We start from the raw sequence: 13,206 nt of genomic DNA on the forward strand, positions 1-13,206 counted from the left end.
AGGGGTGACAGGTGCAAGCCGTCCCTTGCGAAGCAGCGTGGCTTGTCAAGCATGTCATCCCAGGCAGACAGACACTGGATCCCCTTTGAATGACACCAGAAATTTAGCCAATTGTTAAAGCTGATAATCTTGTCTCTATGTTGTGGCATCATTCTTGGTGAAGGAAGGATGCTGCTCAGGGTCAGGGTCATACCTGCCTGGGCTACATAATCAGAGAGCTCCTCTAGGTCTCTTTTCATGTAGTCCAGGGAGGTACGTCTCAGGTCGTTCACACCAGCATGGACAATGACGGTGTCATATTTGTACTTGCTGTGGAGTGACCCGAGTGCTTGTGTTATGTGGCGGATTCTAGCGCCCGATAGGCAGCTTACTGTGACCCTCTCCTTGTTCAGCCTGGTGAGTGGGACGTCAGTGTGTCTGACTATGGAGTCACATATGACAAGTATGTTTGGTGTTGTATTTGGCCTTAAGGGCGGTGACTGCTTTGCACACTGATTTTGTGTTTTATGTGTTTCCTGTGGTGTGTCATGAGGTGGCGGTTGCTTGGGTGTCTGCTTTGGAGGCCTCTGCTGTTTAGGTAAATTTTTGCTCAGAGCCTCCGAGTATGTCTTTGTGTGTTTATGTGTTTGATTCATTGTTGTGATAGCTTTATGTGAGACTGGTTTTGTGGTGTGTGTAGTTGCCTTCTCCTCCTGTCTGGTCTTGCCAGTCCTGAGTTGAGAGAGCTCAGCCTCCAGTTTGGCTAAATAGCTGCATCTCTCGCAAGTATTTGTGTTATGTGGGAGGAGGAGAGGGTTGTCTGTGTACATGAGGCAATTGTAACATTGCCTCAATATTCCCAGATTCACCAACTGGACAGGAGAGGACGCCAGCATCTGGCCCTTCGACATGCTAGAGAAATTAAGAAGTTTGGGGTGTAACTGAATGAGAGAGGACTTAGTAAGGAAGTGGGTACTCCTGGGGGTTCGCTAGTGAGGGACTTTGTATAATACAGAAGTGCTAAGCCTGAAAAGAAGATGCTTTTAAGACAAGTGCTGAGTTTTTTTTATTTATTTTTTTTTGTTTGGAGAAAAAAAAAAAGCTTTTTAGGAGCAAGTGCTGCGCTTTTTAGTTAAGGGATATACTGTTTAGATTAGTAGTAGAGCAGTTCTAAGGGAAAAAATGCAGAACAGACTTTATGGAGCCAGAAAAAGTTTAACCTTGTTAAACCGGCGCTGCCCGATGCTGCTCTAGTGGCAACTCCACGCTAAAGCGTGCTTGATAGCAGGGGCTGGAAAGAGCCAGGAATTGACCCAATACGGCCAATAAAACTACAGTTTCAAGTCGGTAACCACTCCCACGGGGGGCAGGGGAGCTGCTCAATGTTTTTCACTTTCACTGATCAACAGAGAGACTTTCCCTTAGCCCAAGCAAAAATGGACTCACAGAAACTTACATAACAGTTCAGGAACAGCAAGCCTGTAACTGAACTTTTTTAAATCTCAGAAAAGTGGGAAAAAAGCAAGATTTTTTTTTTTTGTTTTGTTTTTTCAGAGATAGCAGAGGTTCACAAGTAATATCAAGTTATAACAGTGCAGTAAATGACCCCACACAAGAGTGCTAGGTCAAAGACAGAAAATATGCAAGTTTTGAGAAAAAACAATTTTAAAATTAAGTGCAAACAGGAAATTCAGTAAACAGCTTTTGGTTGTGCTCTAAATACAGCTACTAATACAGAAATCAAGTTTAACAAGCCAGAAAATGCTCAAACTAGGCAACTATGCAGAAAAACTTTGCAAATAAACAGAGAAAAAATACTTAAAATCTCAAAAGTGGCTCCCTTCTCTGAGCGTTTTCTCCTCTTGGTGGGTGCTTCACCAACAGCCAACAAGCCTGAAAAGATGCCAAACCCACGAGGCAACTAGGTTTTGAGAGGAAGATGAATGTGGTACTCTCCCACACAAAAAATACTGCAACATAGGAATGGAATGACATGGAATAGTGTAAAATCTTACCATAACCATAGATGTCCTTCTCTTTCATGTTGCAGTATTCCTTCCCACCCACCATTTCCCCTCACAGACTATACCAGTTTAACTGTTCCCTGATGCCTCTCTCCATTATGGAAGAGACTCTGTGCCTTTTACATGTCACCTTTGGTAGCCTTGCCTATTGGGCCATCTACTTTGCCTGCTTAGCTTTAAGTTCTGAGGATTGTGCGTGCAGACGTCACTCTTAAGATCTCTGGTTTATGGCCCCTACGTGTGACATCCCACGCAGCTGCAACAGCCAAGCTGAAGCTTTTGTATAGGAGCCGACGTACGAGTCGCTTGAAGGCAGGAAATCCCACACCAAGAATACTGTAACATGGAAGGGAAAAGACATCTGTGGTTATGCTAAGATTTTACACAACTAATCTTTTTCGGCTTAGCAGTCTGCACTTGCTCCTCCTAGTCTTCTGTGAGATTCTCCCATTCTGCAATACTTTACAATTTGTCAGTCCCTTTAAATAGTTCTTGCTGCTTCTTAACCATATGCCTTTCTTTTACTTCCACCATATTTTTAAACTACACTTTAATTTTATCCCACTGCCTAGACATAGTTTCAGAAGAAATTTCTGTCTTCTCTAATAAGTCCCAAATAATTTCCATTACCCATTCCTTAAATTCCTCTCTTTTCAACAGGTAGGTGGGAAAGAGCTAGTGTCTCATTTGTATTATGTTATCCTGCGTTTTTATTTTATTATTGCCGCGTGATCTGAAATAGTTGTTGGATGCGTATCAAAACTTTCAACTAAATGATATGTTCCTGTGAAATACAAGTTCAGTCTAGCATAGCCCAATTTTTGTATCTTGGGGAATATTCACTTGGGATTCCTACCACTGAATTTAGATGTTCTTCGTGTTTCATTGTTGCAGTCATTACATTTGGGTTATCTGCTTGCAGTAGCCCTCAGTCGGCCTGATTAACAAAGTCATGGGTCCGGCGTCGGTTGCTGTCCCTTCTTCCATGACGTCAGGGGTATAAAACATGCAGCCGATGCCATTACATCAGTCTTTCTTGCCGCACGGTGCCCGAAGCAGAAACAGTTTGCAAGTGCCGGTCGGCCGACTCCTGAAATTTTCATTTTTGAGTTTCAAAACCGAAGTCTTCAACTAAAGCTAAGTACCCCATTGGGGAAACTTTTTCTTGCTCCTTACCGATGTCAGTAAAAGTTGATAATTGCATTACTTGTGGAAAGCAAATACCTCAAAGATTTTCATTTGTACTGTATTCCTTGCCTAGGCCCTGACCATGACGTACCTTGCTGTCGGTTTTGTGCTTTATTTAATCAGGGCACTATCCGTCGTCTGTATATTTTCGCCTCTTAATATTTCGGTTCTCTGTTTAATTATCCAGAAATGTCGTCTGTTAACTATCCGACTACCGGGATTCCGTAAAAACGCAAAGATAGACAGAGGCCGCCGAGGTCCAAAACTGCAGATGACGCTAGTTCGCCGGTACTCAGTGAGGCATTTTCGCAGCCCATGATTCTTGCTACTTCTGATTTGCAGGCCTCCTCTGAGACCCATTCGGAGTCCGGAATGCTGCGAGATGCTTCAACTATGGAACCTGCGGATGTCTCTCCCTTGGATGGGTCCTGAGCCGCTGTGCAGGCACCGGCTTCTGAGGGTGTATTCAGGCCTACGGACTTGCATATTAAACCGATACCTCCTTCATTTAGGCCTAAATCTCTATTCCCTCTGCTTCCCCTCCAGAGGATTTTTCTTCTGGGGAAATCTTACGTACTCTAAGGGAGCATTTCCATTGGGAAAGCCACAATTTTTCTGATTCAAAAAAGAGGCTTAGGGATTTTTTACTTCTGCCTCAGCATAAGTCTTTAGCTGTTCTTCTTATACTAGACATTGTTGATGATGCATTTTCGGAATCTAGTTTGGCCCCTGATTTTTTGCCTCTTGCTCTTTGAAAACCTGACAAGATAGTACAGGGTTTGTGTGTCACACAAGTTCATTTTTAAAAATCCTGTTGCGGATCCAGAGACTATTTCACAGGGGCCCAAGGGCATTAAGGCTTCTACTGCTAAAAATCCTACCCATTCTGATAGAGACTCCAGGGCGCTGGATAGATGGGGTAAGAAGGTTTACACTTCTGCAACCTTGGCCATTTGGGCTTTAAACTGCCAGTTTCATATGTTCAGGTATCCGCAACATGTTATTGGATTGCTCAAACAGAAAATGATGATTCCTGACTGTGTGGGAAATAAAGAATTACAGGATTTAATGCATTCTGCTGAACAGGTTTGAAAACATACTTTGCAATGTGGATTTGATTCATTAGAGGCCTCTTGCAGGGCAGCTGTTACTGGGTCTGTGCTCAGAAGGCATGCTTGGCTTAAGGAGCAATCTTTGCTTGATCATGTTAAAGCTAAATTGTTGGATGCTCCCTTAAATCAGGACGGCCTGTTTGGCAACAAGACTGAGGAAGTTCTTAAAAAGATGGAAGATAAAGCTAAATCTATGCAAACTGTTCTTCCAAGATGTTTTTCCTGTTTCACTGTTGCAGTCATTACATTTGGGTAATCTGCTGGCAGGCTGCCCTCAGTCGGCCTGAATTCCAAAGTCTTAGGTCCTGCGTCGGTTGCTGTCTCCTCTTCCATGATGTCAGGTCGTCAGGGGTATAAGACATGCAGCCGATGCCATTTTCTTTACTCTTTCTTGCCGCGCGGTGCCCGAAGCAGAAGCATTTCGCAAGTGCCGGTTGGCCGACTACTGAAATATTCAAGTTTGAGTTTCAGAACCGAAGTCTTCACTAAAGCTAAGTGCCCTGTTGGGGAATCTTTTTTCTTGCTCCATACCGATGTCCGAAAAACTTAATTGTATTACTTGTGGGAAGCAAATACCTCATAAGGATTTCCATTTATACTGTATTCAGTCCTCTACATTTGTATAGCAAACCGACGACAGCTGCAAAACCAAATACAAAAGCAACTTCTAAAACTAAAAAACTGACGCATAAGCCAAGTGCACAGGCCTCTATGCCTAAAAAACAGATGATCAAAATGGCTAAAGACCTTATTACCTTGATCAGGGGTACCCATCCCCCTCCAGATAAGAGGCCTAGGCAAGACACTGATTATGAATTTTCAGATCCTGTTTCTATTTCTTCTGATTCCTCTTCTGATCAGGAATTATCTATACCTCCCTATGAGGATTCAGATGCAGAGGAGTCTGTACTATCTGCATCACCTCCTGAGGATTATTCATTTGGAGAACCTTGCATACTTTGAGGGAACATTTTCACTGGGAGAGTCAAGATTTCTCAGAATCAAAAAAGAGGCTCAGGGATTTCCTTCTCCCTCAGCACAGGCCTTACCCCCTGTTTTTAGACATTGTGGATGATGTGTTTTTGGATTCAAGCTTGACCTCTGACTCCTTACCTCCGGCTTCCATCAAGCCTGACAGATATTACAGGGTCCCTGACTCACATAAATTCCTATTTAGAAACCCTGCTGCTGATCCTGAATCTATTTCACAGGGTCCAAAGGAAGTTAAGGCCTCAACAGCAAAAAGTCCTACCCCCTGTGACTGAGATTCAAGGGCACTAGATAGATGGGGAAAAAGGGTTTATACATCCGCTACCTTGGCAATAAGGGCCTTAAACTGTCAATTTCATATGCTCTAGTATCAGCAACATGTTATGTGATTGCTAAAACAGAAAATGATGTTGATTTCTGAATGTGCAGAAAATAAAGAAATGCAGGAATTATTGCATGCAGCTGAACAGGTTGGAAAGCATATTTTGCAATGCGGTTTTGATGCTTTAGAGGCCTCCTACAGGACCGCAGTTACTGGATCTGTGATTAGGAGGCATGCCTGGTTAATGGAACAAAATTTGCCTGATCATGTTAAAGCTAAATTGTTAGATGCACCCTTACAGCATGATACTCTTTTTACAATTAAGGCAGAAGAGGTTTTAAAGAAAATGGAAGACAAAGCTAAGTCTATGCAAACTGTAAAAGACTTTTTACAAAGTGCAGCCACCAAGATTCAGTAGACACTGGCTTACAAAAAAGTGGTCCTTTCCTGTGTCAGAGCTCAAAGGGGCAAATCCAGACGCCCTAAGGGTTCCAGATACCAGGCGCAAGATTCATACAGGTCAAAGCAATGGGGTGCTTCTACCTCCAAATCTGGAGGAGATAAAGCGCAAACCTACAAAAATCAGTCCCATTGACTTCCCCCTACCTGCACCAAGCACTTATCTTTTGGCAGTACCCATAGGGGGAGAATTAGCATGTTTTGCTCAAAATTGGCAATTAATAACCCAGGACAAGTGGGTGCTAAACATAGTATCACAGGGATACAGATTCCACTTCCATACTCTGCAATGGCAAACGGTTGGCCATATCTGCCAAAAAATCAATGGGCAGAGGCACAGAAACAGGTTACATCCTTCATGGATACGGGGGCCATTCAGCCAGTACCAGAACAGGAAAAAGGACAAGGTTTTTACTCTAGTGTTCTTGGTACCCAGAAAGGACAAGGCCTGGCGGCCAGTACTGGATTTATCGATTTTGAACACATACCTGGACATTCCAAAATTCAAAATGCTGACTTTGCAGCAGCTTCTGCTCATGCTGGGCAAGAATGCTTGGCTGGTGACATTAGACGTAAAAGAGGCATACCTGCTTGTCCCAATAAGACAGTTGTGCAGAAGATACCTCCGGTTCAAGGCTGGCTCAATGCATTACCAATTCTCTGCACTGCCCTTTGGCTTATCTACTGCGCCTAGGGTCTTAAAACACCTGGCACCAGTAATTGCATATTGCAGACGAAGTATCCAGATATAGCCTTACTTGGATGACTGTCTCATTCAAGCAGAGAACAAGGACATTTGTCTTCAACACCTGGCTTTTGTGAAAAGGCTTCTAACATGCCTAGGGTACCCAATCAACGAAAAGAAATCACAGCTGGTACCCTCTCAAAAGATAACATTCCTGGGTGCAAGCTTGAATACAACTGCCCAGATGGCTTACCTCACATCAGACAAGCAAAGGCAACTGACTACTTACTTCAAACTGATGGGAACAAAAACCCAGTTATCTACAAGGCAAATTCTGCAGGCTTTGGGCTTCATGGCATCCTGCATCCTACTAATTCCATATGCAAGACTGCATATGAGGAAACTTCAATGGTATCTAAAATGTTTATGGAGTCAGCATTGTCACAATTTAGAAACAATTATTCCTCTCATTCCCTTCCTACAACAGGAGTTTCTACGGTGGGCAAAGGTATGTCATCAAAACATGGGACGGACTTTCACTCTACCCCCTGCCAACCAAACCTTAACAACAGACTCATCAGATTATGCCTGGGGGGCCCACATGGCGGGAAGATGCATTCAGGGCATATGGATCCCAAAACAAATACATCTACATATCAACCATAAAGTGATGCTAGCTGTTCAAAATGCCCTGACAGCTTTCAAGGGCTTACTTCATCCAGGACAACTACTGATAAAGATAGACAACACCACGGTCATGTGGTATATAAACAAGCAGGGGGGCAAGCACTGATACCCCCTTTGCAGATTAGCCATGACACTGTGGGACACAGCTTTGACTTACCAAATACATCTTCAAGCCCAATTCCTGCCAGGAAAGCAAAATACTCTGGCAGACAATTTAAGCAGAAACCTTATGGATCCTCACGAGCGGAAACTAGATCCACGAGTCTTCAGCATAACAAAGACATGGGGGAGCCCAGACATAGATCTATTTGCCTGTCCTCAAAATTATCAGTTGAAAAGATTCTGCACAAGGGCTTATAACAGACAAGCATGGAAAGTGGACGCCCTATCCTTCAGTTTACGCCCTTCCTCCTCTGCCTCTTCTACCCAAGGTCCTCCCTAAAAGTCAGACAAGAGAAACCAAAGATGATACTAATTGCCCCGGACTGGCCCCGCCAATACTGGTACCCAGTCCTAAGGAACTTTTCTCAATACCCAGCTTGGACCTTGCCTCAAAGACCTCAACTACTGTCCCAGCAAAACAATCGGATCCTGAACAATCAACTCCAGACACTGAACCTGGCAGCATGGCTGATCATATAGTTATACAAGCATCATCTCTTAGTAAGGCTGTGAGGATGTCATTTTGGAAGCCAGAAGGCCTAGTACTAGAAAAATCTTATGCTGATAAATGGAAGAGATTATGTGCCTGGAATCAAGCACAAGGAACTGATGCAGGAGAACCAAATGTTCCTCAGATATTACAATATTTAACTGAGATGCTTGACAAGGACCTATCTTTTTCATCAATTAAAATTCATGCCTCTGCCATTTCGGCTCATTACAATACATCCTTTACTAAAGCAGTGTCTTAGAGGAGCCAAAATTTTAAGGCCTCCTAGAAGATCACCAATACCTGCATGGGACCTCAATTATGTGTTGGAAAAGCTCACCCTGCCTCCATTTGAACCAGCTGCTACTGCTGATATAAAGTTCTTAACATGGAAAACGGCTCTGCTACTAGCAATTACTTCAGCAAGAAGAGTTTCAGAGCTACCAGGCCCTCATCGCTGAAGAGCCTTGTATCATACTTTACCCAGACACGGTCTCTCTAAGGACAAATCCTACATTTATGCCTAAGGTGGTTTCCAGTGTGGCTCTTAATCAGACTATTCATCTGCCAACCTTTTATCCATATCCGCAGAACAAGGGGGAAGAATTCTGCATTCCTTGGATGTGCACAGACAGCTGAGATTCTACTTGAGCAGGACTAAAGCTGAAAGAAAAACTGAGCAATTACTAGTGGCATATGCTGCAGGATCAGAAGGAAAGGCTATTTCAAAGCAGACCATATCAAATTGGATAGGCCATTGCATACGTTTCTGCTACTTACACCACGGTAAACCTGTGCCCAAGGGCATTATGTCTCATTCCACTAGAGCTGCAGCTACTTCAGCGGCCTTTATCAGAGGAGTACCAACCAAAGACATTCTAGAGGCTGCTACTTGGAGTTCAGTTCACAACTTTACAAAATATTATCATTTGCCTTTCCACTCTAAGTCCAGGGCAGGCTTTGCCACTGCAGTTCTGCAGGGCCTTATAGCCACACCTAATGCTGTTTAGCTCCAGCCACCCAACCATAGCTTTGGGATTCTACCCAAATGTAATGACTGCAACAATGAAACACGAAGAACGTAGTACAGTTACTTACATTAAATGTAGATGTTCAAGTGTATTCACTGTTGCAGTCCAGGTTACCCGCCCGCTATCCCCCTTTCATTCTGGAGTTTCTTTCCTTTTCTATCTTCTACAACCTATGTGGTGTATTTGCTTGTAGATGAAGGTAAAGTTTGTATTGATGGATGTATTTATATATACATAATTTTGCTACCTTTTTGGGGGCACCTGACATCTGGGGCAAGAAAAACTAAAGAAAATGGCGTCTGCTGCATGTTTTATACCCCTGACGACCTAACGTCATGGAAGAGGAGACAGCAACTGACGCAGGACCCAAGACTTCGGAATTCAAGCCGACTGAGGGCAACCTGCCAGCAGATTACCCAAATGTAATGACTGCAACAGTGGATACACTCTAACATCTACATTTATGGTAAGTGTACACAACTGTACTTTCAGCCTGCTAGATTTAGTAGGCACTGACCATCTAAGAATTGGTCCTTTCCAGCTCCTTCCAGGTCTTCTTAAGCCAAACCCAGACACAGCAGAAACTGCAGGTTTCAGTCCCAGGGGATACACAAGACTAAACAGTGGGGGGTTCCACACCCAAATCAGGGAGTAGTAAGACTCCCCCCTCTGGAAAACTGTTTCAATGACTTGCTTTTAAAATTTCCAAGCACTTCCCAACTGCCGAAAGATTGGTCTGCAGGCCAAAAACTGGGAACTCATTTCCCAGGAAAAATGGGTTTTAAATATATTGTCCCAAGGATACAGATTTCATATCCACACCTTACCAACACCAAGCGGGTGACCAGATCTACTCCCAAATCATTGAGCATAGGCCCAAAATCAAGAAAAGGCAATACATGACGTCCTATCCTGGACCTTTCTACTCTAAATACCTTTCTGGTGATTTCAAAATTCAAGATGCTGACTCTTCACCAGCTGCTTCCTATGCTAGGCAAATATGCATGGTTGGCAACACTAGACTTAAAAGAAGCATACCTGCACATCCCTATCAGGGAGTTTTGCAGGAGATACCTACGCTTCAAAGCAATACATGCACTGTCAGTTCTCTGCACTGCCCTTTGGCTTATCTACTGCGCCCAGGGTATTCACAAAGTGCCTAGCTCGAGTCATTGCATTTTGCAGGCAAAGAAATATTCAGATATACCCGTACCTGGACGATTGTCTAATTCAGGCAGAAAGCCAGGACATACTTTTGAATCATCTGGCCTTTGTGTCGAAGGGTACTGACTTGTCTGGGGTACACCATAAACGAAAATAAATCACACCTGGTACCCTGTCAACAAATTATATTCCTGGGAGCAAGCTTGAATACAACTTCCCAGATGGCTTTCCTCACGCCAGAGAAACGGATTCTTTTGACAACCTACTTCAAACAAGTGGCCACAAAAGCCCAGTTATCTGCAAGGGGGAAGTACTGTAAGCCGTGGGGTTCATGGCCTCCTGCATTCTTCTAATTCCATATGCAAGGCTGCATACGAGGAAACTGCAATGGTATCTCAAAATCCTATGGTGTCAACAGTCACAGGATCTAGAAGCAATGATGCCTATCATACCTTGGCTGCACCTTGAGTTTCTTTGATGGGCAGAGGCCTGCCACCAAAACAAGGGACTACCATTCCCACTACCCCCTGCCACCCAAACCTTGGCAACAGATGCCTCAGACTATGCATGGAGGGCTCACCTGGCAGGGAAGTGCATTCAGGGCAAATGGAATCCAAGTCAAATGCACCTACACATAAATCAAAAGGAAATGTTTGCTGTACAGACTGCTTTGACAGCCATCAAGAACCACATTTTTCCAGAACAACTAATGGTAAAGACTGACAACACCACTGTCATGTGGTACATAAACAAGCAGGGGAATACCCATTCTTACCCCCTCTACAGACTAGCCTTGAGCTACCAAGTGAATCTACAAGCTTATTTCCTGCCAGGAAATCTAAATACACTGGCAGATGGACTAAGCAGAAATCTCCTGGACCCACACGAGTAGAAACTGGAACCAAGGATTTTCAACATGTTGGCAAGCAAATGAGGGACCCCAGATATAGACCTGTTTGCCCCCCCCCCCCATCCCCCCAGAACTATCAATTGCACAAATTTTGCACAAGGATTCCCCACAAACTAGCTTGGAAATTAGATGCTCTATCCTTCAGCTGGAAAAATCCATCAGTTTGTCTTTCCTCCTCTGCTCTCCAAAGTACTACTAAAGATCAAACAGGACAAGCCAAGGACGATCTTATATTGCACCAGACTGGCCACGGCAACACTGGTTACCCCCTCCTGCGCAGTGTGTCACGCTTGGCCCCATGGCACCTGCCTCAGACTCCTTCCCTGTTGTCCCAGCAGGAGAACCAGATTCTGCACCCTCGGCTGCAAACCCTGAACCTAGCAGCCTGGCTAATTACCTAATCTCTCCTTTAACACCCCTCAGCAAATCAGTGATGGATATCATTTTAGAGGCTAGGAGGCCTAGTACTAGAAAATCTTATGCTGCAAAATGGAAAAGATTTTGTACCTGGAACCAATCTCAAGGGATGAGTGCAGCAGTGCCTAATTTACCTCAGATACTACAATATTTGACTGCGATGCTTCATAAGGGCTTGTCCTTTTCCTCCATCAAAATCCATGCCTCCGCCATTTCAGCTCATTATAACACAGAGCCTCCCCTCTTCTTTCACCCACTGCTCAAGCAGTTCCTCAGAGGGGCCAAAAATTTAAGGCCACCCAGGAGAGCGCCAACTCCTGCCTGGGACCTTAACTTTGTCTTGGAGAAACTCACTCTTCCTCCTTTTGAGCCAGCTGCTACTGCAGATTTAAAATTCCTTTCCTGGAAAACAGCTTTCCTTTTAGCAATCACTTCTGCAAGACTGGTATCTGAATTACAGGCCCTTATGGCAATGGAGCCTTTCATCATCTTTCATGCGGACAGGGTGTCCCTCAGAACCAACCCCTCCTTCATGCCCAAGGTGGTATCCAGTGTGGCTCTTAATCAGTCCATTCATTTCCCTACCTTCTTTCCTAAACCACAGAATAAAGGGGAACGGATACTGCACTCCTTAGCTGTGCACAGACAGCTTAGATTGTACTTGGACAGGACTAAACCTCAAAGGAAATTTGAACAACCGCTGGTGGCATTTGCTGCAGGGACAGAGGGGAAAGCTATTTCAAAGCAAACCATTTCAAAATGTATAGGCCACTGCATTCATTTCTGCTATGCGCACCATGGAAAACCTATCCCACAGGGCATCAGACCCCATTCAACTAGGGCTTCATCTACCTCTACAGCCTTTCTCCGGGGCGTCCCTACAAGGGACTTCCTAAAAGCTGCTACCTGGAGTTCTGTACATACTTTCACCAAGCATTATCATTTGCCAATTTTCTCTAAATCCGGAACTGGTTTTGCCACTGCAGTCTTGCAGGGCCTTCTAGCTGGTCCTAATTCTATTTCAATTCCTCCACCCAAGCTTAGCTTTGGGAATCAACCCAAATGTAATGACTGCAACAGTGAAACATGAAGAACATAGTACAGTTGTGTACACTTACCACAATTGTAAATGTTCGAGTGTATTCACTGTTGCAGTCCTGGTTACCCTCCCTCCAGCCATTTTTTTTTTCTTTTGGCTATACCTCTACTCTCACGTACTGTGCTCAAAAAGCTTTTTGGTGTATTTGCTTTTTTGTTGGAGGTATATCCTTTTTTTTATAGATCTAATTGCTTCTCATTAGGTGACACCTAGCATCTGGGGCAAGAAAAACTGATGTAATGGCGTCGGCTGCATGTTTTATACCCCTGATGACCTGTCGTCATGGAAGAAGGGACAGCAACTGACGCAGGACCCAAGACTTTGTTAATCAGGCCAACTGAGGGCTACTGTAAGCAGATAACCCAAATGTAATGACTGCAACAGTGAATACACTCAAACATCTACATTTATGGTAAGTGTACACAACTGTACTTGTTTCCATACCATATATTTTCATAGATTTCTTGAGAAATCTACCCTCCTTTAT

General features: G+C 43.9%; 1 protein-coding gene across 4 annotated transcripts in view; it reads left to right on the forward strand.

The window, feature by feature from the left end:
• The window catches only part of RBM25 (RNA binding motif protein 25), a 1,759,384-nt gene that overhangs the window by 519,173 nt on the left and 1,227,005 nt on the right, over positions 1–13,206 (forward strand). The gene's annotated exons all lie outside the window — the stretch shown is intronic.

This window comes from Protopterus annectens, chromosome 6.part0 (genome assembly GCF_019279795.1).
Source record: "Protopterus annectens isolate FY-2018-M chromosome 6.part0, PAN1.0, whole genome shotgun sequence".
NCBI classification, from domain to species: domain Eukaryota; kingdom Metazoa; phylum Chordata; order Ceratodontiformes; family Protopteridae; genus Protopterus; species Protopterus annectens.